The following is a 19,921-nucleotide window of genomic DNA, read 5'->3' as shown; positions in this document are numbered from 1 at the left end:
GTGTCAGTGAGTGTCATATGGTGTTTGTGTAAGTGTGTCAGTGAGTGTGATGAGGTGTTTGTGTAAGTGTGTCAGTGAGTGTGATATGGTGTTTGTATACGTTTGTCAGTGAGTGTGATGTGGTGTTTGTGTAGTTGTGTCAGTGAGTGTAAGTGTGTAAGTGTGTCAGTGAGTGTGATATGGTGTTTGTGGAGGTGGTTCAGTGAGTGTGATGTGGTGTTTGTGTAAGTCTGTCAGTGAGTGTGATGCGGTGTTTGTGCAAGTGTGTCAGTGATTATGATGTGTTGTTTGTGGAAGTGTGTCAGTGAATGTGATGAGGTGTTTGTGGAAGTTTGTCAGTGAGTGTGATGTGGTGTTTGTTTAATGTGGCTATAAGTGTGATGCAGTGTTTGTGTGAGTGTGTCAGTGAGTGCGATGTGGTGTTTGTGTAGTTGTGTCAGTGAGTGTGATGTGGCGTTTGTATAAGTGTGTCAGTGAGTGTGATGCGGTGTTTGTGTAAGTGTGTCCGTGAGTGTGATGTGGTGTTTGTGGAAGTGTGACAATGAGTGTGATGAGGTGTTTGTATATGTTTGTCAGTGAGTGCGATGTGGTGGTTGTGTAAGTGTGTCAGTGAGTGTCATATGGTGTTTGTGTAAGTGTGTCAGTGTGTGTGATGTGGTGTTTGTATAAGTTTGTCAGTGTGTGTGATGTGGTGTTTGTGTACTTGTGTCAGTGAGTGTGATGTGTTGGATGTGTATGTGTGTCAGTGATTGTTATATGGTGTTTGTGGAGGTGGTTAAGTGAGTGTGATGTGGTGTTTGTGTAAGTGTGTCAGTGAGTGTGATGCGGTGTTTGTGCAAGTGTGTCAGTGAGTGTGATGTGGTGTTTGTGTAAGTGTGTCAGTGAGTGTGATGCGGTGTTTGTGTAAGTGTGTCAGTGAGCGTGATGAGGTGTTTGTGTAAGTGTGTCAGTGAGTGTGATGTGGTGTTTGTATACGTTTTACAGTGAGTGCGATGTGGTTTTTGTGTAGTTGTGTCAGTGAGTGTGATGTGGTGGTTGTGTAAGTGTGTCAGTGAGTGTGATATGGTGTATGCGGAGGTGGTTCAGTGAGTGTGATGTGGTGTTTGTGTTAGTGTGTCAGTGAGTGTGATGTAGTGTTTGTGGAGGTGGGTCAGTGAGTGTGATGTGGTGTTTGTGGAAGTGTGTCAGTGAATGTGATGCGGTGTTTGTGCCAGTGTGTCAGTGAGTATGATGTGGTGTTTGTGGAAGTGTGTCAGTGAATGTGATGAGGTGTTTGTGGAAGTTTGTCAGTGAGTGTGATGTGGTGTTTGTTTAAGTGTGGCTATACGTGTGATGCAGTGTTTGTGTGAGTGTGTCAGTGAGTGCGATGTGGTGTTTGTGTAGTTGTGTCAGTGAGTGTGATGTGGTGTTTGTGTAAATGTGTCAGTGTTTGTGTAATGTAATGCTTGTGTAAGTGTGTCAGTGAGTGTGATGTGGTGTTTGTATAAGTGTGTCAGTAAGTGCGATGTGGTGTTTGTATACGTTTGTCAGTGAGTGCGATGTGGTGTTTGTGTAGTTGTGTCAGTGAGTGTGATGTGGTGGTTGTGTAAGTGTGTCAGTGAGTGTGATATGGTGTTTGTGGAAGTGGTTCAGTGAGTGTGATGTGGTGTTTGTGTAAGTGTGTCAGTGAGTGTGATGCGGTGTTTGTGCAAGTGTGTCAGTGAGTATGATGCGGTGATTGTGGAAGTGTGGCAGTGAGTGTGGTGCGGTTTTTGGGGAAGTGTGAAAATGAGTGTGATGTGTGATTGTATACGTTTGTCAGTGAGTGTGATGTGGTGTTTGTGTAAGTGTGACAGTGTTTGTATAATTTAATGTTTGAGTAAGTGTGTCAGTGAGTGTGATGTGGTGTTTGTACAAGTGTGTCAGTGAGTGTGATGCGGTGTTTGTGTAAGTGTGTCAGTGAGTGTGATGAGGTGTTTGTGGAAGTGTGACAATGAGTGTGATGAGGTGTTTGTATATGTTTGTCAGTGAGTGCGATGTGGTGGTTGTGTAAGTGTGTCAGTGAGTGTCATATGGTGTTTGTATAAGTGTGTCAGTGAGTGTGATGAGGTGTTTGTGTAAGTGTGTCAGTGAGTGTGATATGGTGTTTGTATACGTTTGTCAGTGAGTGTGATGTGGTGTTTGTGTAGTTGTGTCAGCGAATGTGATGTGGTGGATGTGTAAGTGTGTCAGTGAGTGTGATATGGTGTTTGTGGAGGTGGTTCAGTGAGTGTGATGTGGTGTTTGTGTAAGTCTGTCAGTGAGTGTGATGCGGTGTTTGTGCACGTTGGTCAGTGATTATGATGTGTTGTTTGTGGAAGTGTGTCAGTGAATGTGATGAGGTGCTTGTGGAAGTTTGTCAGTGAGTGTGATGTGGTGTTTGTTTAAGTGTGGCTATACGTGTGATGCAGTGTTTGTGTGAGTGTGTCAGTGAGTGCGATGTGGTGTTTGTGTAGTTGTGTCAGTGAGTGTGATGTGGCGTTTGTATAAGTGTGTCAGTGAGTGTGATGCGGTGTTTGTGTAAGTGTGTCAGTGAGCGTGATGAGGTGTTTGTGGAAGTGTGACAATGAGTGTGATGTGGTGTTTGTATACGTTTGTCAGTGAGTGCGATGTGGTGTTTGTGTAGTTGTGTCAGTGAGTGTGATGTGGTGGTTGTGTAAGTGTGTCAGTGAGTGTGATGTGGTGTTTGTGAAGGTGGGTCAGTGAGTGTGATGCAGTGTTTGTGGAAGTGTGTCAGTGAATGTGATGCGGTGTTTGTGCCAGTGTGTCAGTGAGTATGACGTGGTGTTTGTGGAAGTGTGTAAGTGAATGTGATGAGGTGTTTGTGGACGTTTATCAGTGAGTGTGATGTGGTGTTTGTTTAAGTGTGGCTATACGTGTGATGCAATATTTGTGTGAGTGTGTCAGTGAGTGCGATGTGGTGTTTGTGTAGTTGTGTCAGTGAGTGTGATGTGGTGTTTGTGTAAGTGTGTCAGTGTTTGTGTAATGTAATGCTTGTGTAAGTGTGTCAGTGAGTGTGATGTGGTGTTTGTATAAGTGTGTCAGTGAGTGCGATGTGGTGTTTGTATACGTTTGTCAGTGAGTGCGATGTGGTGTTTGTGTAGTTGTGTCAGTGAGTGTGATGTGGTGGTTGTGTAAGTGTGTCAGTGAGTGTGATATGGTGTTTGTGGAGGTGGTTCAGTGAGTGTGATGTGGTGTTTGTGTAATTGTGTCAGTGAGTGTGATGCGGTGTTTGTGCAAGTGTGTCAGTGAGTATGATGCGGTGATTGAGGAAATGTGGCAGTGAGTGTGATGAGGTGTTTGTGGAAGTGTGACAATGAGTGTGATGAGGTGTTTGTATATGTTTGTCAGTGAGTGCGATGTGGTGGTTGTGTAAGTGTGTCAGTGAGTGTCATATGGTGTTTGTGTAAGTGTGTCAGTGAGTGTGATATGGTGTTTGTATACGTTTGTCAGTGAGTGTGATGTGGTGATTGTGTAGTTGTGTCAGTGAGTGTGATGTGGCAGATGTGTAAGTGTGTCAGTGAGTGTGATGTGGTGTTTGTGGAGGTGGGTCAGTGAGTGTGATGCGGTGTTTGTGCAAGTGTGTCAGTGAGTATGATGCGGTGATTGTGGAAGTGTGGCAGTGAGTGTGGTGAGGTGTTTGGGGAAGTGTGAAAATGAGTGTGATGTGTGATTGTATAAGTTTGTCAGTGAGTGTGATGTGGTGTTTGTGTAAGTGTGTCAGTGTTTGTATAATTTAATGTTTGAGTAAGTGTGTCAGTGAGTGTGATGCGGTGTTTGTGTAAGTGTGTCAGTGAGTGTGATGAGGTATTTGTGGAAGTATGACAATGAGTGTGATGAGGTGTTTGTATATGTTTGTCAGTGAGTGTGATGTGGTGGTTGTGTAAGTGTGTCAGTGAGTGTCATATGGTGTTTGTGTAAGTGTGTCAGTGAGTGTGATGAGGTGTTTGTGTAAGTGTGTCAGTGAGTGTGATATGGTGTTTGTATACGTTTGTCAGTGAGTGTGATGTGGTGTTTGTGTAGTTGTGTCAGTGAGTGTAAGTGTGTAAGTGTGTCAGTGAGTGTGATATGGTGTTTGTGGAGGTGGTTCAGTGAGTGTGATGTGGTGTTTGTGTAAGTCTGTCAGTGAGTGTGATGCGGTGTTTGTGCAAGTGTGTCAGTGATTATGATGTGTTGTTTGTGGAAGTGTGTCAGTGAATGTGATGAGGTGTTTGTGGAAGTTTGTCAGTGAGTGTGATGTGGTGTTTGTTTAATGTGGCTATAAGTGTGATGCAGTGTTTGTGTGAGTGTGTCAGTGAGTGCGATGTGGTGTTTGTGTAGTTGTGTCAGTGAGTGTGATGTGGCGTTTGTATAAGTGTGTCAGTGAGTGTGATGCGGTGTTTGTGTAAGTGTCTCAGTGAGCGTGATGAGGTGTTTCTTGAAGTGTGACAATGAGTGTGATGTGGTGTATGTATACGTTTGTCAGTGAGTGCGATGTGGTGTTTGTGTAGTTGTGTCAGTGAGTGTGATGTGGTGGTTGTGTAAGTGTGTCAGAGACTGTGATGTGGTGTTTGTGGAGGTGGGTCAGTGAGTGTGATGCGGTGTTTGTGGAAGTGTGTCAGTGAATGTGATGCGGTGTTTGTGCCAGTGTGTCAGTGAGTATGATATGGTGTTTGTGGAAGTGTGGAAGTGAATGTGATGAGGTGTTTGTGGACGTTTGTCAGTGAGTGTGATGTGGTGTTTGTTTAAGTGTGGCTATACGTGTGATGCAGTGTTTGTGTGAGTGTGTCAGTGAGTGCGATGTGGTGTTTGTGTAGTTGTGTCAGTGAGTGTGATGTGGTGTTTGTGTAAGTGTGTCAGTGAGTGTGATGTGGTGTTTGTATAAGTGTGTCAGTGTCAGTGAGTGTGATGTGGTGGTTGTGTAAGTGTGTCAGTGAGTGTGATATGGTGTTTGTGGAGGTGGTTCAGTGAGTGTGATGCGGTGTTTGTGTAAGTGTGTCAGTGAGTGTGATGCGGTGTTTGTGCCAGTGTGTCAGTGAGTGTGATGTGGTGTTTGTGTAAGTGTGTCAGTGAGTGTGATGCGGTGTTTGCGTAAGTGTGTCAGTGAGCGTGATGAGGTGTTTGTGGAAGTGGGACAATGAGTGTGATGTGGTGTTTGTATACGTTTGACAGTGAGTGCGAAGTGGTGTTTGTGTAGTTGTGTCAGTGAGTGTGATGTGGTGGTTGTGTAAGTGTGTCAGTGAGTGTGATATGGTGTTTGTGGAGGTGGTTCAGTGAGTGTGATGTGGTGTTTGTGTAAGTGTGTCAGTGAGTGTGATGTGGTGTTTGTGGAGGTGGGTCAGTGAGTGAGATGCGGTGTTTGTGGAAGTGTGTCAGTGAATGTGATGCGGTGTTTGTGCCAGAGTGTCAGTGAGTATGATGTGGTGTTTGTGTAAGTGTGTCAGTGAGTGTGATGAGGTGTTTGTGTAAGTGTGTTAGTGAGTGTGATGCGATGTTTGTGGAGGTGGGTCTATGAGTGAGATGCGGTGTTTGTGGAAGTGTGTCAGTGAATGCGATGTGGTGTTTGTGTAAGTGTGTCAGTGAGTGTGATGAGATGTTTGTGTAAGTGTGTCAGTGAGTGTGATGTGGTGGTTGTGTAAGAGTGTTAGTGAGTGTGATGCTGTGTTTGTGGAGGTGGGTCTATGAGTGAGATGCAGTGTTTGTGGAAGTGTGTCAGTGAATGCGATGTGGTGTTTGTGTAAGTGTGTCAGTGAGTGTGACGTGGTGTTTGTGTAAGAGTGTCAGTGAGTGTGATGAGGTGTTTGTGGAAGTGTGACAATGAGTGTGATGAGGTGTGTGTGGAGGTGGGTCTGTGAGTGATATACGGTGGTTGTGTAAGTGTGACACTGAGTTTGATGCGGTGTTTGTGGAGGTGGGTCTGTGAGTGATATACGGTGGTTGTGTAAGTGTGTCAGTGAGTGTGATGTGGTGGTTGTGTAAGTGTGTCAGTGCCAGTGATATGGTGTTTGTGGAGGTGGTTCAGTGAGTGCGATGTGGTGTAGGTGTATAGTTGTGTCAGTGTGTGTGATGTGGTGGTTGTGTAAGTGTGTCAGTGAGTGTGATATGGTGTTTGTGGAGGTGGTTCAGTGAGTGTGATGTGGTGTTTGTGTAATTGTGTCAGTGAGTGTGATGCGGTGTTTGTGCAAGTGTGTCAGTGAGTGTGATGCGGTGATTGTGGAAGTGTGGCAGCGAGTGTGGTGAGGTGTTTGGGGAAGTGTGAAAATGAGTGTGATGTGTGATTGTATAAGTTTGTCAGTGAGTGTGATGTGGTGTTTGTGTAAGTGTGTCAGTGTTTGTATAATTTAATGTTTGAGTAAGTGTGTCAGTGAGTGTGATGTGGTGTTTGTACAAGTGTGTCAGTGAGTGTGATGCGGTGTTTGTGTAAGTGTGTCAGTGAGTGTGATGAGGTGTTTGTGGAAGTGTGACAATGAGTGTGATGAGGTGTTTGTATATGTTTGTCAGTGAGTGTGATGTGGTGGTTGTGTAAGTGTGTCAGTGAGTGTCATATGGTGTTTGTGTAAGTGTGTCAGTGAGTGTGATGAGGTGTTTGTGTAAGTGTGTCAGTGAGTGTGATATGGTGTTTGTATACGTTTGTCAGTGAGTGTGATGTGGTGTTTGTGTAGTTGTGTCAGTGAGTGTGATGTGGTGGTTGTGTAAGTGTGTCAGTGAGTGTGATGTGGTGTTTGTGTAAGTCTGTCAGTGAGTGTGATGCGGTGTTTGCGCAAGTGTGTCAGTGATTATGATGTGTTGTTTGTGGAAGTGTGTCAGTGAATGTGATGAGGTGTTTGTGGAAGTTTGTCAGTGAGTGTGATGTGGTGTTTGTTTAAGTGTGGCTATACGTGTGATGCAGTGTTTGTGTGAGTGTGTCAGTGAGTGCGATGTGGTGTTTGTGTAGTTGTGTCAGTGAGTGTGATGTGGCGTTTGTATAAGTGTGTCAGTGAGTGTGATGCAGTGTTTGTGTAAGTGTCTCAGTGAGCGTGATGAGGTGTTTGTGCAAGTGTGTCAGTGAGTGTGATATGGTGTTTGTATACGTTTGTCAGTGAGTGTGATGTGGTGTTTGTGTAGTTGTGTCAGTAAGTGTGATGTGGTGGATGTGTAAGTGTGTCAGTGAGTGTGATATGGTGTTTGTGGAGGTGGTTCAGTGAGTGTGATGTGGTGTTTGTGTAAGTCTGTCAGTGAGTGTGATGCGGTGTTTGTGCAAGTGTGTCAGTGATTATGATGTGTTGGTTATGGAAGAGTGTCAGTGAATGTGATGAGGTGTTTGTGGAAGTTTGTCAGTGAGTGTGATGTGGTGTTTGTTTAAGTGTGTCAGTGAGTTTGATGCGGTGTTTGTGGAGGTGGGTCTGTGAGTGAGATACGGTGGTTGTGTAAGTGTGCCAGTGAGTTCGATGTGGTGTTTGTGGAGGTGGGTCTGTGAGTGTGTTGTGGGGGGTGTGTAAGTGTGTCAGTGAGTGTGATGTGGTGGTTGTGTAAGTGTGTCAGTGAGTGTGATGTGGCGTTTGTGTAAGTGTGTCAGTGATTGTGGTGAGGTGTTTGTGGAAGTGTGAAAATGAGTGTGATGTGGTGATTGTATATGTTTGTCAGTGAGTGTGATAGGAGGTTTGTGGAAGTTTGTCAGTGAGTGTGATGTGGTGTTTGTGTAATTGTGTCAGTGAGTGTAATGTAGTGTTTGTGTAAGTGTGTATTGAGTGTGTAATGTAATGTTTGTGTAAGTGAGTCAGTGAGTGTGATGTGGTGTTTGTATAAGTTTGTCAGTGAGTGTGATGTGGTGTTTGTGTAGTTGTGTCAGTGAGTGTGATGTGGTGGGTGTGTAAGTGTGTCAGTGAGTGTGATATGGTGTTTGTGCAAGTGTGTCAATGAGTGCGATGTGATGTTTGTATAAGTGTGTGTCAGTGAGTGTGGTGAGGTGTTTGTGGAAGTGTGAAAATGAGTGTGATGTGGTGATTGTATAAGTTTGTCAGTGAGTGTGATAGGAGGTTTGTGGAAGTTTGTCAGTGAGTGTGATGTGGTGTTTGTGTAATTGTGTCAGTGAGTGTAATGTAATGTTTGTGTAAGTGTGTCAGTGAGTGTGATGTGGTGTTTGTATACATTTGTCAGTGAGTGTGATGTGGTGTTTGTGTAATTGTGTCAGTGAGTGTAATGTAGTGTTTGTGTAAGTGTGTATTGAGTGTGTAATGTAATGTTTGTGTAAGTGAGTCAGTGAGTGTGATGTGGTGTTTGTATAAGTTTGTCAGTGAGTGTGATGTGGTGTTTGTGTAGTTGTGTCAGTGAGTGTGATGTGGTGGGTGTGTAAGTGTGTCAGTGAGTGTGATATGGTGTTTGTGCAAGTGTGTCAATGAGTGCGATGTGATGTTTGTATAAGTGTGTGTCAGTGAGTGTGGTGAGGTGTTTGTGGAAGTGTGAAAATGAGTGTGATGTGGTGATTGTATAAGTTTGTCAGTGAGTGTGATAGGAGGTTTGTGGAAGTTTGTCAGTGAGTGTGATGTGGTGTTTGTGTAATTGTGTCAGTGAGTGTAATGTAATGTTTGTGTAAGTGTGTCAGTGAGTGTGATGTGGTGTTTGTATACATTTGTCGGTGAGTGTGATGTGGTGTTTGTGTAGTTGTGTCAGTGAGTGTGATGTGGTGGATGTGTAAGTGTGTCAGTGAGTGTGATATGGTGTTTGTGGAGATGGTTCAGTGAGTGTGATGTTGTGTTTGTGTAAGTGGTTCAGTGAGTGTGATGAGGTGTTTGTGTAAGTGTGTCAGTGAGCGTGATGTGGTGGTTGTGTAAGAGTGTTAGTGAGTGTGATGCGGTGTTTGTGGAGGTGGGTCTATGAGTGAGATGCGGTGTTTGTGGAAGTGTGTCAGTGAGTGCGATGTGGTGTTTGTATGAGTGTGTCAGTGAGTGTGACGTGGTGTTTGTGTACGTGTGTCAGTGAGTGTGATGTGGTGGTTGTGTAAGTGTGTCAGTGAGTTTGATGCGGTGTTTATGGAGGTGGGTCTGTGAGTGAGATACGGTGGTTGTGTAAGTGTGTCAGTGAGTGTGATGCGGTGTTTCTGGAGGTGGGTCTGTGAGTGTGTTGTGGGGATGTGGTGGTTGTGTAAGTGTGTCAGTGAGTGTGATGTGGTGGTTGTGTAAGTGTGAAAATGAGTGTGATGTGTGATTGTATAAATTTGTCAGTGAGTGTGGTGTGGTGGTTGTGTAGGTGTGTCAGTGAGTGTGATGCGATGTTTGTGGAGGTGGGTCTGTGAGTGAGATGTGGTGGTTGTGTAAGTGTGTCAGTGAGTGTGATGTGGTGTTTGTGGAGGTGGGTCTGTGAGTGAGATATGGTGTTTGTGTAAGTGTGTCAGTGAGTGTGATGTGGTTGTTGTGTAAGTGTGTCAGTGAGTGTGATGCGGTGTATGTGGAGGTGGGTCAGTGAGTGAGATGCGGTGTTTTTGGAACTGTGTCAGTGAGTGTGATGTGGTTTTTGTGGACGTGCATGTGTGAGTGAGATGCGGTGTTTGTGTAAGTGTGTCAGTGAGTGTGATGTGGTGTTTGTGTAGGTATGTCAGTGAGTGTGATGTGGTGGTTGTGGAAGTGTGTCAGTGAATGTGATGCGATGTTTGTGCAAGTGTGTCAGTGAGTGTGATTTGGTGTTTGTGTAAGTGTGTCAGTGAATGTGATGAAGTGTTTGTGTAAGTGTGTCAGTGAGTGTGATGTGGTGGTTATGTAAGTGTGTCAGTGAGTGTGATGTGGTTTTTGTGGAGGTGGGTCTATGAGTGAGATGCGGTGTTTGTGGAAGTGTGTCAGTGAGTGCGATGTGGTGTTTGTGTAGATGTGGCAGTGAGTGTGACACAGTGGTTCTGTAAGTGTGTCAGTTAGTGTGATGCTGTGTTTGTGTAAGTGTGTCAGTGAGTGCGATGTGGTGTTTGTACAAGTGTGTCAGTGAGTATGATGCGGTGATTGTGGAAGTGTGACAGTGAGTGTGTTGTGGTGGTTGTGATAGTGTGTCAGTGAGTGTATTATGGGGGTTGTGTAAGTGTGTCACTGAGTGTGATGAGGTGTTTGTGTAAGTGTGTCAGTGAGTGTGATGTGGCATTTGTGTAAGTTGGTCAGTGAGTGTGGTGAGGTGTTTGTGGAAGTGTGAAAATGAGTGTGATGTGGTGATTGTATATGATTGTCAGTGAGTGTGATAGGAGGTTTGTGGAATTTTGTCAGCGAGTGTGATGTGGTGTTTGTGTACTTGTGTCAGTGAGTGTAATGTAGTGTTTGTGTAAGTGTGTTTGGAGTGTGTAGTGTAATGTTTGTGTAAGTGAGTCAGTGAGTGTGATGTGGTGTTTGTGTAAGTGTGTAGTGAGTGTGATGAGGTGTTTGTGGAAGTGTGACAATGCGTGTGATGAGGTGTTTGTATATGTTTGTGAGTGAGTGCGATGTGGTGTTTGTGTAGTTGTGTCAGTGAGTGTGATGTGGTGGTTGTGTAAGTGTGTCAGTGAGTGTCATATGGTGTTTGTGTAAGTGTGTCAGTGAGTGTGATGAGGTGTTTGTGTAAGTGTGTCAGTGAGTGTGATGTGGTGGTTGTGTAAGAGTGTTAGTGAGTGTGATGCTGTGTTTGTGGAGGTGGGTCTATGAGTGAGATGCAGTGTTTGTGGAAGTGTGTCAGTGAATGCGATGTGGTGTTTGTGTAAGTGTGTCAGTGAGTGTGACGTGGTATTTGTGTAAGAGTGTCAGTGAGTGTGATGTGGTGGTTGTGTAAGTGTGACAGTGAGTTTGATGCGGTGTTTGTGGAGGTGGGTCTGTGAGTGATATACGGTGGTTGTGTAAGTGTGTCAGTGAGTGTGATGTGGTGGTTGTGTAAGTGTGTCAGTGCGTGTGATATGGTGTTTGTGGAGGTGGTTCAGTGAGTGCGATGTGGTGTAGGTGTATAGTTGTGTCAGTGTGTGTGATGTGGTGGTTGTGTAAGTGTGTCAGTGAGTGTGATATGGTGTTTGTGGAGGTGGTTCAGTGAGTGTGATGTGGTGTTTGTGTAATTGTGTCAGTGAGTGTGATGCGGTGTTTGTGCAAGTGTGTCAGTGAGTGTGATGCGGTGATTGTGGAAGTGTGGCAGTGAGTGTGGTGAGGTGTTTGGGGAAGTGTGAAAATGAGTGTGATGTGTGATTGTATACGTTTGTCAGTGAGTGTGATGTGGTGTTTGTGTAAGTGTGTCAGTGTTTGTATAATTTAATGTTTGAGTAAGTGTGTCAGTGAGTGTGATGTGGTGTTTGTACAAGTGTGTCAGTGAGTGAGATGCGGTGTTTGTGTAAGTGTGTCAGTGAGTGTGATGAGGTGTTTGTGGAAGTGTGACAATGAGTGTGATGAGGTGTTTGTATATGTTTGTCAGTGAGTGTGATGTGGTGGTTGTGTAAGTGTGTCAGTGAGTGTCATATGGTGTTTGTGTAAGTGTATCAGTGAGTGTGATGAGGTGTTTGTGTAAGTGTGTCAGTGAGTGTGATATGGTGTTTGTATACGTTTGTCAGTGAGTGTGATGTGGTGTTTGTGTAGTTGTGTCAGTGAGTGAGATGTGGTGGTTGTGTAAGTGTGTCAGTGAGTGTGATGTGGTGGATGTGTAAGTGTGTCAGTGAGTGTGATGTGGTGTTTGTGGAGATGGTTCAGTGAGTGTGATCTTGTGTTTGTGTAAGTGGTTCAGTGAGTGTGATGAGGTGTTTGTGTAAGTGTGTCAGTGAGCGTGATGTGGTGGTTGTGTAAGAGTGTTAGTGAGTGTGATGCGGTGTTTGTGGAGGTGGGTCTATGAGTGTGATGCGGTGTTTGTGGAAGTGTGTCAGTGAGTGCGATGTGGTGTTTGTATGAGTGTGTCAGTGAGTGTGACGTGGTGTTTGTGTACGTGTGTCAGTGAGTGTGATGTGGTGGTTGTGTAAGTGTGTCAGTGAGTTTGATGCGGTGTTTATGGAGGTGGGTCTGTGAGTGAGATACGGTGGTTGTGTAAGTGTGTCAGTGAGTGTGATGCGGTGTTTCTGGAGGTGGGTCTGTGAGTGTGTTGTGGGGATGTGGTGGTTGTGTAAGTGTGTCAGTGAGTGTGATGTGGTGGTTGTGTAAGTGTGAAAATGAGTGTGATGTGTGATTGTATAAATTTGTCAGTGAGTGTGGTGTGGTGGTTGTGTAGGTGTGTCAGTGAGTGTGATGCGATGTTTGTGGAGGTGGGTCTGTGAGTGAGATGTGATGGTTGTGTAAGTGTGTCAGTGAGTGTGATGTGGTTTTTGTGGAGGTGGGTCTGTGAGTGAGATATGGTGTTTGTGTAAGTGTGTCAGTGAGTGTGATGTGGTTGTTGTGTAAGTGTGTCAGTGAGTGTGATGCGGTGTTTGTGGAGGTGGGTCAGTGAGTGAGATGCGGTGTTTTTGGAACTGTGTCAGTGAGTGTGATGTGGTTTTTGTGGACGTGCATGTGTGAGTGAGATGCGGTGGTTGTGTAAGTGTGTCAGTGAGTGTGATGTGGTGTTTGTGTAGGTATGTCAGTGAGTGTGACGTGGTGGTTGTGTAAGTGTGTCAGTGAGTGTGATACGATGTTTGTGTAAGTGTGTCATTGAGTGTGTTGTGGTCGTTGTGTAAGTGTGTCAGTGAGTGTGATGCGGTGTTTGTGTGAGTGTGTCAGTGAGTGTGATGTGGTGGTTGTGTAAGTGTGTTAGTGTGTGTGATATGGTGTTTGTGGAGGTGGGTCAGTGAGTGAGATGGAGTGTTTGTGGAAGTGTGTCAGTGAATGTGATGCGATGTTTGTGCAAGTGTGTCAGTGAGTGTGATTTGGTGTTTGTGTAAGTGTGTCAGTGAATGTGATGAAGTGTTTGTGTAAGTGTGTCAGTGAGTGTGATGTGGTGGTTATGTAAGTGTGTCAGTGAGTGTGATGTGGTTTTTGTGGAGGTGGGTCTATGAGTGAGATGCGGTGTTTGTGGAAGTGTGTCAGTGAGTGCGATGTGGTGTTTGTGTAGATGTGGCAGTGAGTGTGACACAGTGGTTCTGTAAGTGTGTCAGTTAGTGTGATGCTGTGTTTGTGTAAGTGTGTCAGTGAGTGCGATGTGGTGTTTGTACAAGTGTGTCAGTGAGTATGATGCGGTGATTGTGGAAGTGTGACAGTGAGTGTGTTGTGGTGGTTGTGATAGTGTGTCAGTGAGTGTATTATGGGGGTTGTGTAAGTGTGTCACTGAGTGTGATGAGGTGTTTGTGTAAGTGTGTCAGTGAGTGTGATGTGGCATTTGTGTAAGTTGGTCAGTGAGTGTGGTGAGGTGTTTGTGGAAGTGTGAAAATGAGTGTGATGTGGTGATTGTATATGTTTGTCAGTGAGTGTGATAGGAGGTTTGTGGAATTTTGTCAGCGAGTGTGATGTGGTGTTTGTGTACTTGTGTCAGTGAGTGTAATGTAGTGTTTGTGTAAGTGTGTTTGGAGTGTGTAGTGTAATGTTTGTGTAAGTGAGTCAGTGAGTGTGATGTGGTGTTTGTGTAAGTGTGTCAGTGAGTGTGATGAGGTGTTTGTGGAAGTGTGACAATGCGTGTGATGAGGTGTTTGTATATGTTTGTGAGTGAGTGCGATGTGGTGTTTGTGTAGTTGTGTCAGTGAGTGTGATGTGGTAGTTGTGTAAGTGTGTCAGTGAGTGTCATATGGTGTTTGTGTAAGTGTGTCAGTGAGTGTGATGAGGTGTTTGTGTAAGTGTGTCAGTGAGTGTGATGTGGTGGTTGTGTAAGAGTGTTAGTGAGTGTGATGCTGTGTTTGTGGAGGTGGGTCTATGAGTGAGATGCAGTGTTTGTGGAAGTGTGTCAGTGAATGCGATGTGGTGTTTGTGTAAGTGTGTCAGTGAGTGTGACGTGGTGTTTGTGTAAGAGTGTCAGTGAGTGTGATGTGGTGGTTGTGTAAGTGTGACAGTGAATTTGATGCGGTGTTTGTGGAGGTGGGTCTGTGAGTGATATACGGTGGTTGTGTAAGTGTGTCAGTGAGTGTGATGTGGTGGTTGTGTAAGTGTGTCAGTGCGTGTGATATGGTGTTTGTGGAGGTGGTTCAGTGAGTGTGATGTGGTGTTTGTGTAATTGTGTCAGTGAGTGTGATGCGGTGTTTGTGCAAGTGTGTCAGTGAGTGTGATGCGGTGATTTTGGAAGTGTGGCAGTGAGTGTGGTGAAGTGTTTGGGGAAGTGTGAAAATGAGTGTGATGTGTGATTGTATAAGTTTGTCAGTGAGTGTGATGTGGTGTTTGTGTAAGTGTGTCAGTGTTTGTATAATTTAATGTTTGAGTAAGTGTGTCAGTGAGTGTGATGTGGTGTTTGTACAAGTGTGTCAGTGAGTGTGATGCGGTGTTTGTGTAAGTGTGTCAGTGAGTGTGATGAGGTGTTTGTGGAAGTGTGACAATGAGTGTGATGAGGTGTTTGTATATGTTTGTCAGTGAGTGTGATGTGGTGGTTGTGTAAGTGTGTCAGTGAGTGTCATATGGTGTTTGTGTAAGTGTGTCAGTGAGTGTGATGAGGTGTTTGTGTAAGTGTGTCAGTGAGTGTGATATGGTGTTTGTATACGTTTGTCAGTGAGTGTGATGTGGTGTTTGTGTAGTTGTGTCAGTGAGTGTGATGTGGTGGTTGTGTAAGTGTGTCAGTGAGTGTGATGTGGTGTTTGTGTAGTTGTGTCAGTGAGTGTGATGTGGTGTTTGTGTAAATCTGTCAGTGAGTGTGATGCGGTGTTTGCGCAAGTGTGTCAGTGATTATGATGTGTTGTTTGTGGAAGTGTGTCAGTGAATGTGATGAGGTGTTGGTGGAAGTTTGTCAGTGAGTGTGATGTGGTGTTTGTTTAAGTGTGGCTATACGTGTGATGCAGTGTTTGTGTGAGTGTGTCAGTGAGTGCGATGTGGTGTTTGTGTAGTTGTGTCAGTGAGTGTGATGTGGCGTTTGTATAAGTGTGTCAGTGAGTGTGATGCAGTGTTTGTGTAAGTGTCTCAGTGAGCGTGATGAGGTGTTTGTGCAAGTGTGTCAGTGAGTGTGATATGGTGTTTGTATACGTTTGTCAGTGAGTGTGATGTGGTGTTTGTGTAGTTGTGTCAGTAAGTGTGATGTGGTGGATGTGTAAGTGTGTCAGTGAGTGTGATATGGTGTTTGTGGAGGTGGTTCAGTGAGTGTGATGTGGTGTTTGTGTAAGTCTGTCAGTGAGTGTGATGCGGTGTTTGTGCAAGTGTGTCAGTGATTATGATGTGTTGGTTGTGGAAGTGTGTCAGTGAATGTGATGAGGTGTTTGTGGAAGTTTGTCAGTGAGTGTGATGTGGTGTTTGTTTAAGTGTGGCTATACGTGTGATGCAGTGTTTGTGTGAGTGTGTCAGTGAGTGCGATGTGGTGTTTGTGTAAGTGTGTCAGTGAGTGTGATGTGGTGTTTGTGTAAGTGTGTCAGTGAGTTTGATGCGGTGTTTGTGGAGGTGGGTCTGTGAGTGAGATATGGTGGTTGTGTAAGTGTGCCAGTGAGTTCGATGTGGTGATTGTGGAGGTGGGTCTGTGAGTGTGTTGTGGGGGGTGTGTAAGTGTGTCAGTGAGTGTGATGTGGCGTTTGTATAAGTGTGTCAGTGAGTGTGATGTGGCGTTTGTGTAAGTGTGTCAGTGAGTGTGGTGAGGTGTTTGTGGAAGTGTGAAAATGAGTGTGATGTGGTGATTGTATAAGTTTGTCAGTGAGTGTGATAGGAGGTTTGTGGAAGTTTGTCAGTGAGTGTGATGTGGTGTTTGTGTAATTGTGTCAGTGAGTGTAATGTAGTGTTTGTGTAAGTGTGTATTGAGTGTGTAATGTAATGTTTGTGTAAGTGAGTCAGTGAGTGTGATGTGGTGTTTGTATAAGTTTGTCAGTGATTGTGATGTGGTGTTTGTGTAGTTGTGTCAGTGAGTGTGATGTGGTGGGTGTGTAAGTGTGTCAGTGAGTGTGATAAGGTGTTTGTGGAAGTGTGAAAATGAGTGTGATGTGGTGATTGTATAAGTTTGTCAGTGAGTGTGATAGGAGGTTTGTGGAAGTTTGTCAGTGAGTGTGATGTGGTGTTTGTGTAATTGTGTCAGTGAGTGTAATGTAATGTTTGTGTAAGTGTGTCAGTGAGTGTGATGTGGTGTTTGTATACATTTGTCGGTGAGTGTGATGTGGTGTTTGTGTAGTTGTGTCAGTGAGTGTGATGTGGTGGATGTGTAAGTGTGTCAGTGAGTGTGATATGGTGTTTGTGGAGATGGTTCAGTGAGTGTGATGTTGTGTTTGTGTAAGTGGTTCAGTGAGTGTGATGAGGTGTTTGTGTAAGTGTGTCAGTGAGCGTGATGTGGTGGTTGTGTAAGAGTGTTAGTGAGTGTGATGCGGTGTTTGTGGAGGTGGGTCTATGAGTGAGATGCGGTGTTTGTGGAAGTGTGTCAGTGAGTGCGATGTGGTGTTTGTATGAGTGTGTCAGTGAGTGTGACGAGGTGTTTGTGTACGTGTGTCAGTGAGTGTGATGTGGTGGTTGTGTAAGTGTGTCAGTGAGTTTGATGCGGTGTTTATGGAGGTGGGTCTGTGAGTGAGATACGGTGGTTGTGTAAGTGTGTCAGTGAGTGTGATGCGGTGTTTCTGGAGGTGGGTCTGTGAGTGTGTTGTGGGGATGTGGTGGTTGTGTAAGTGTGTCAGTGAGTGTGATGTGGTGGTTGTGTAAGTGTGAAAATGAGTGTGATGTGTGATTGTATAAATTTGTCAGTGAGTGTGGTGTGGTGGTTGTGTAGGTGTGTCAGTGAGTGTGATGCAATGTTTGTGGAGGTGGGTCTGTGAGTGAGATGTGGTGGTTGTGTAAGTGTGTCAGTGAGTGTGATGTGGTGTTTGTGGAGGTGGATCTGTGAGTGAGATATGGTGTTTGTGTAAGTGTGTCAGTGAGTGTGATGTGGTTGTTGTGTAAGTGTGTCAGTGAGTGTGATGCGGTGTTTGTGGAGGTGGGTCAGTGAGTGAGATGCGGTGTTTTTGGAACTGTGTCAGTGAGTGTGATGTGGTTTTTGTGGACGTGCATGTGTGAGTGAGATGCGGTGTTTGTGTAAGTGTGTCAGTGAGTGTGATGTGGTGTTTGTGTAGGTATGTCAGTGAGTGTGACGTGGTGGTTGTGTAAGTGTGTCAGTGAGTGTGATACGATGTTTGTGTAAGTGTGTCATTGAGTGTGTTGTGGTCGCTGTGTAAGTGTGTCAGTGAGTGTGATGCGGTGTTGCTGTGAGTGTGTCAGTGAGTGTGATGTGGTGGTTGTGTAAGTGTGTTAGTGTGTGTGATATGGTGTTTGTGGAGGTGGGTCAGTGAGTGAGATGGAGTGTTTGTGGAAGTGTGTCAGTGAATGTGATGCGATGTTTGTGCAAGTGTGTCAGTGAGTGTGATTTGGTGTTTGTGTAAGTGTGTCAGTGAATGTGATGAAGTGTTTGTGTAAGTGTGTCAGTGAGTGTGATGTGGTGGTTATGTAAGTGTGTCAGTGAGTGTGATGTGGTTTTTGTGGAGGTGGGTCTATGAGTGAGATGCGGTGTTTGTGGAAGTGTGTCAGTGAGTGCGATGTGGTGTTTGTGTAGATGTGGCAGTGAGTGTGACACAGTGGTTCTGTAAGTGTGTCAGTTAGTGTGATGCTGTGTTTGTGTAAGTGTGTCAGTGAGTGCGATGTGGTGTTTGTACAAGTGTGTCAGTGAGTATGATGCGGTGATTGTGGAAGTGTGACAGTGAGTGTGTTGTGGTGGTTGTGATAGTGTGTCAGTGAGTGTATTATGGGGGTTGTGTAAGTGTGTCACTGAGTGTGATGAGGTGTTTGTGTAAGTGTGTCAGTGAGTGTGATGTGGCATTTGTGTAAGTTGGTCAGTGAGTGTGGTGAGGTGTTTGTGGAAGTGTGAAAATGAGTGTGATGTGGTGATTGTATATGTTTGTCAGTGAGTGTGAGAGGAGGTTTGTGGAATTTTGTCAGCGAGTGTGATGTGGTGTTTGTGTACTTGTGTCAGTGAGTGTAATGTAGTGTTTGTGTAAGTGTGTTTGGAGTGTGTAGTGTAATGTTTGTGTAAGTGAGTCAGTGAGTGTGATGTTGTGTTTGTATAAGTTTGTCAGTGAGTGTGATGTGGTGTTTGTGTAGTTGTGTCAGTGAGTGTGATGTGGTGGGTGTGTAAGTGTGTCAGTGAGTGTGATATGGTGTTTGTGCAAGTGTGTCAATGAGTGCGATGTGGTGTTTGTATAAGTGTGTGTCAGTGAGTGTGGTGAGGTGTTTGTGGAAGTGTGAAAATGAGTGTGATGTGTGATTGTATAAGTTTGTCAGTGAGTGTGATTTGGTGTTTGTGTAAGTGTGTCAGTGTTTGTGTAATTTAATGTTTGAGTAAGTGTGTCAGTGAGTGTGATGTGGTGTTTGTACAAGTGTGTCAGTGAGTGTGATGCGGTGTTTGTGTAAGTGTGTCAGTGAGTGTGATGAGGTGTTTGTGGAAGTGTGACAATGCGTGTGATGAGGTGTTTGTATATGTTTGTGAGTGAGTGCGATGTGGTGTTTGTGTAGTTGTGTCAGTGAGTGTGATGTGGTGGTTGTGTAAGTGTGTCAGTGAGTGTGATGTGGTGCTTGTGTAAGTGTGTCAGTGAGTGTGATGTGGTGGTTGTGTAAGAGTGTTAGTGAGTGTGATGCTGTGTTTGTGGAGGTGGGTCTATGAGTGAGATGCAGTGTTTGTGGAAGTGTGTCAGTGAATGCGATGTGGTGTTTGTGTAAGTGTGTCAGTGAGTATGACGTGGTGTTTGTGTAAAAGTGTCAGTGAGTGTGATGTGGTGGTTGTGTAAGTGTGACAGTGAGTTTGATGCGGTGTTTGTGGAGGTGGGTCTGTGAGTGATATACGGTGGTTGTGTAAGTGTGTCAGTGAGTGTGATGTGGTGGTTGTGTCAGTGTGTCAGTGAGTGTGATGCAGTTTTTGTGTAAGTGTCTCAGTGAGCGTGATGAGGTGTTTGTGCAAGTGTGTCAGTGAGTGTGATATGGTGTTTGTATACGTTTGTCAGTGAGTGTGATGTGGTGTTTGTGTAGTTGTGTCAGTAAGTGTGATGTGGTTGATGTGTAAGTGTGTCAGTGAGTGTGATATGGTGTTTGTGGAGGTGGTTCAGTGAGTGTGATGTGGTGTTTGTGTAAGTCTGTCAGTGAGTGTGATGCGGTGTTTGTGCAATTGTGTCAGTCATTATGATGTGTTGGTTGTGGAAGTGTGTCAGTGAATGTGATGAGGTGTTTGTGGAAGTTTGTCAGTGAGTGTGATGTGGTGTTTGTTTAAGTGTGGCTATACGTGTGATGCGGTGTTTGTGTGAGTGTGTCAGTGAGTGCGATGTGGTGTTTGTGTAGTTGTGTCAGTGAGTGTGATGTGGCTTTTGTATAAGTGTGTCAGTGAGTGTGATGCGGTGTTTGTGTAAGTGTCTCAGTGAGCGTGATGAGGTGTTTGTGGAAGTGTGACAATGAGTGTGATGTGGTGTTTGTATACGTTTGTCAGTGAGTGCGATGTGGTGTTTGTGTAGTTGTGTCAGTGAGTGTGATGTGGTGGTTGTGTAAGTGTGTCAGTGAGTGTGATGTGGTGTTTGTGGAGGTGGGTCAGTGAGTGTGATGCGGTGTTTGTGCCAGTGTGTCAGTGAGTATGATGTGGTGTTTGTGGAAGTTTGTAAGTGAATGTGATGAGGTGTTTGTGGACGTTTGTCAGTGAGTGTGATGTGGTGTTTGTTTAAGTGTGGCTATTCGTGTGATGCAGTGTTTGTGTGAGTGTGTCAGTGAGTGCGATGTGGTGTTTGTGTAAGTGTGTCAGTGTTTGTGTAATGTAATGCTTGTGTAAGTGTGTCAGTGAGTGTGATGTGGTGTTTGTATAAGTGTGTCAGTGAGTGCGATGTGGTGTTTGTATACGTTTGACAGTGAGTGCGATGTGGTGTTTGTGTAGTTGTGTCAGTGAGTGTGATGTGGTGGTTGTG

Source organism: Chiloscyllium plagiosum, unplaced genomic scaffold (genome assembly GCF_037043375.1).
Source record: "Chiloscyllium plagiosum isolate Xiang-an unplaced genomic scaffold, Cpla_swu_hap1 HiC_scaffold_31, whole genome shotgun sequence".
NCBI classification, from domain to species: Eukaryota; Metazoa; Chordata; class Chondrichthyes; order Orectolobiformes; family Hemiscylliidae; genus Chiloscyllium; species Chiloscyllium plagiosum.
This window is presented reverse-complemented; position numbering follows the sequence as displayed.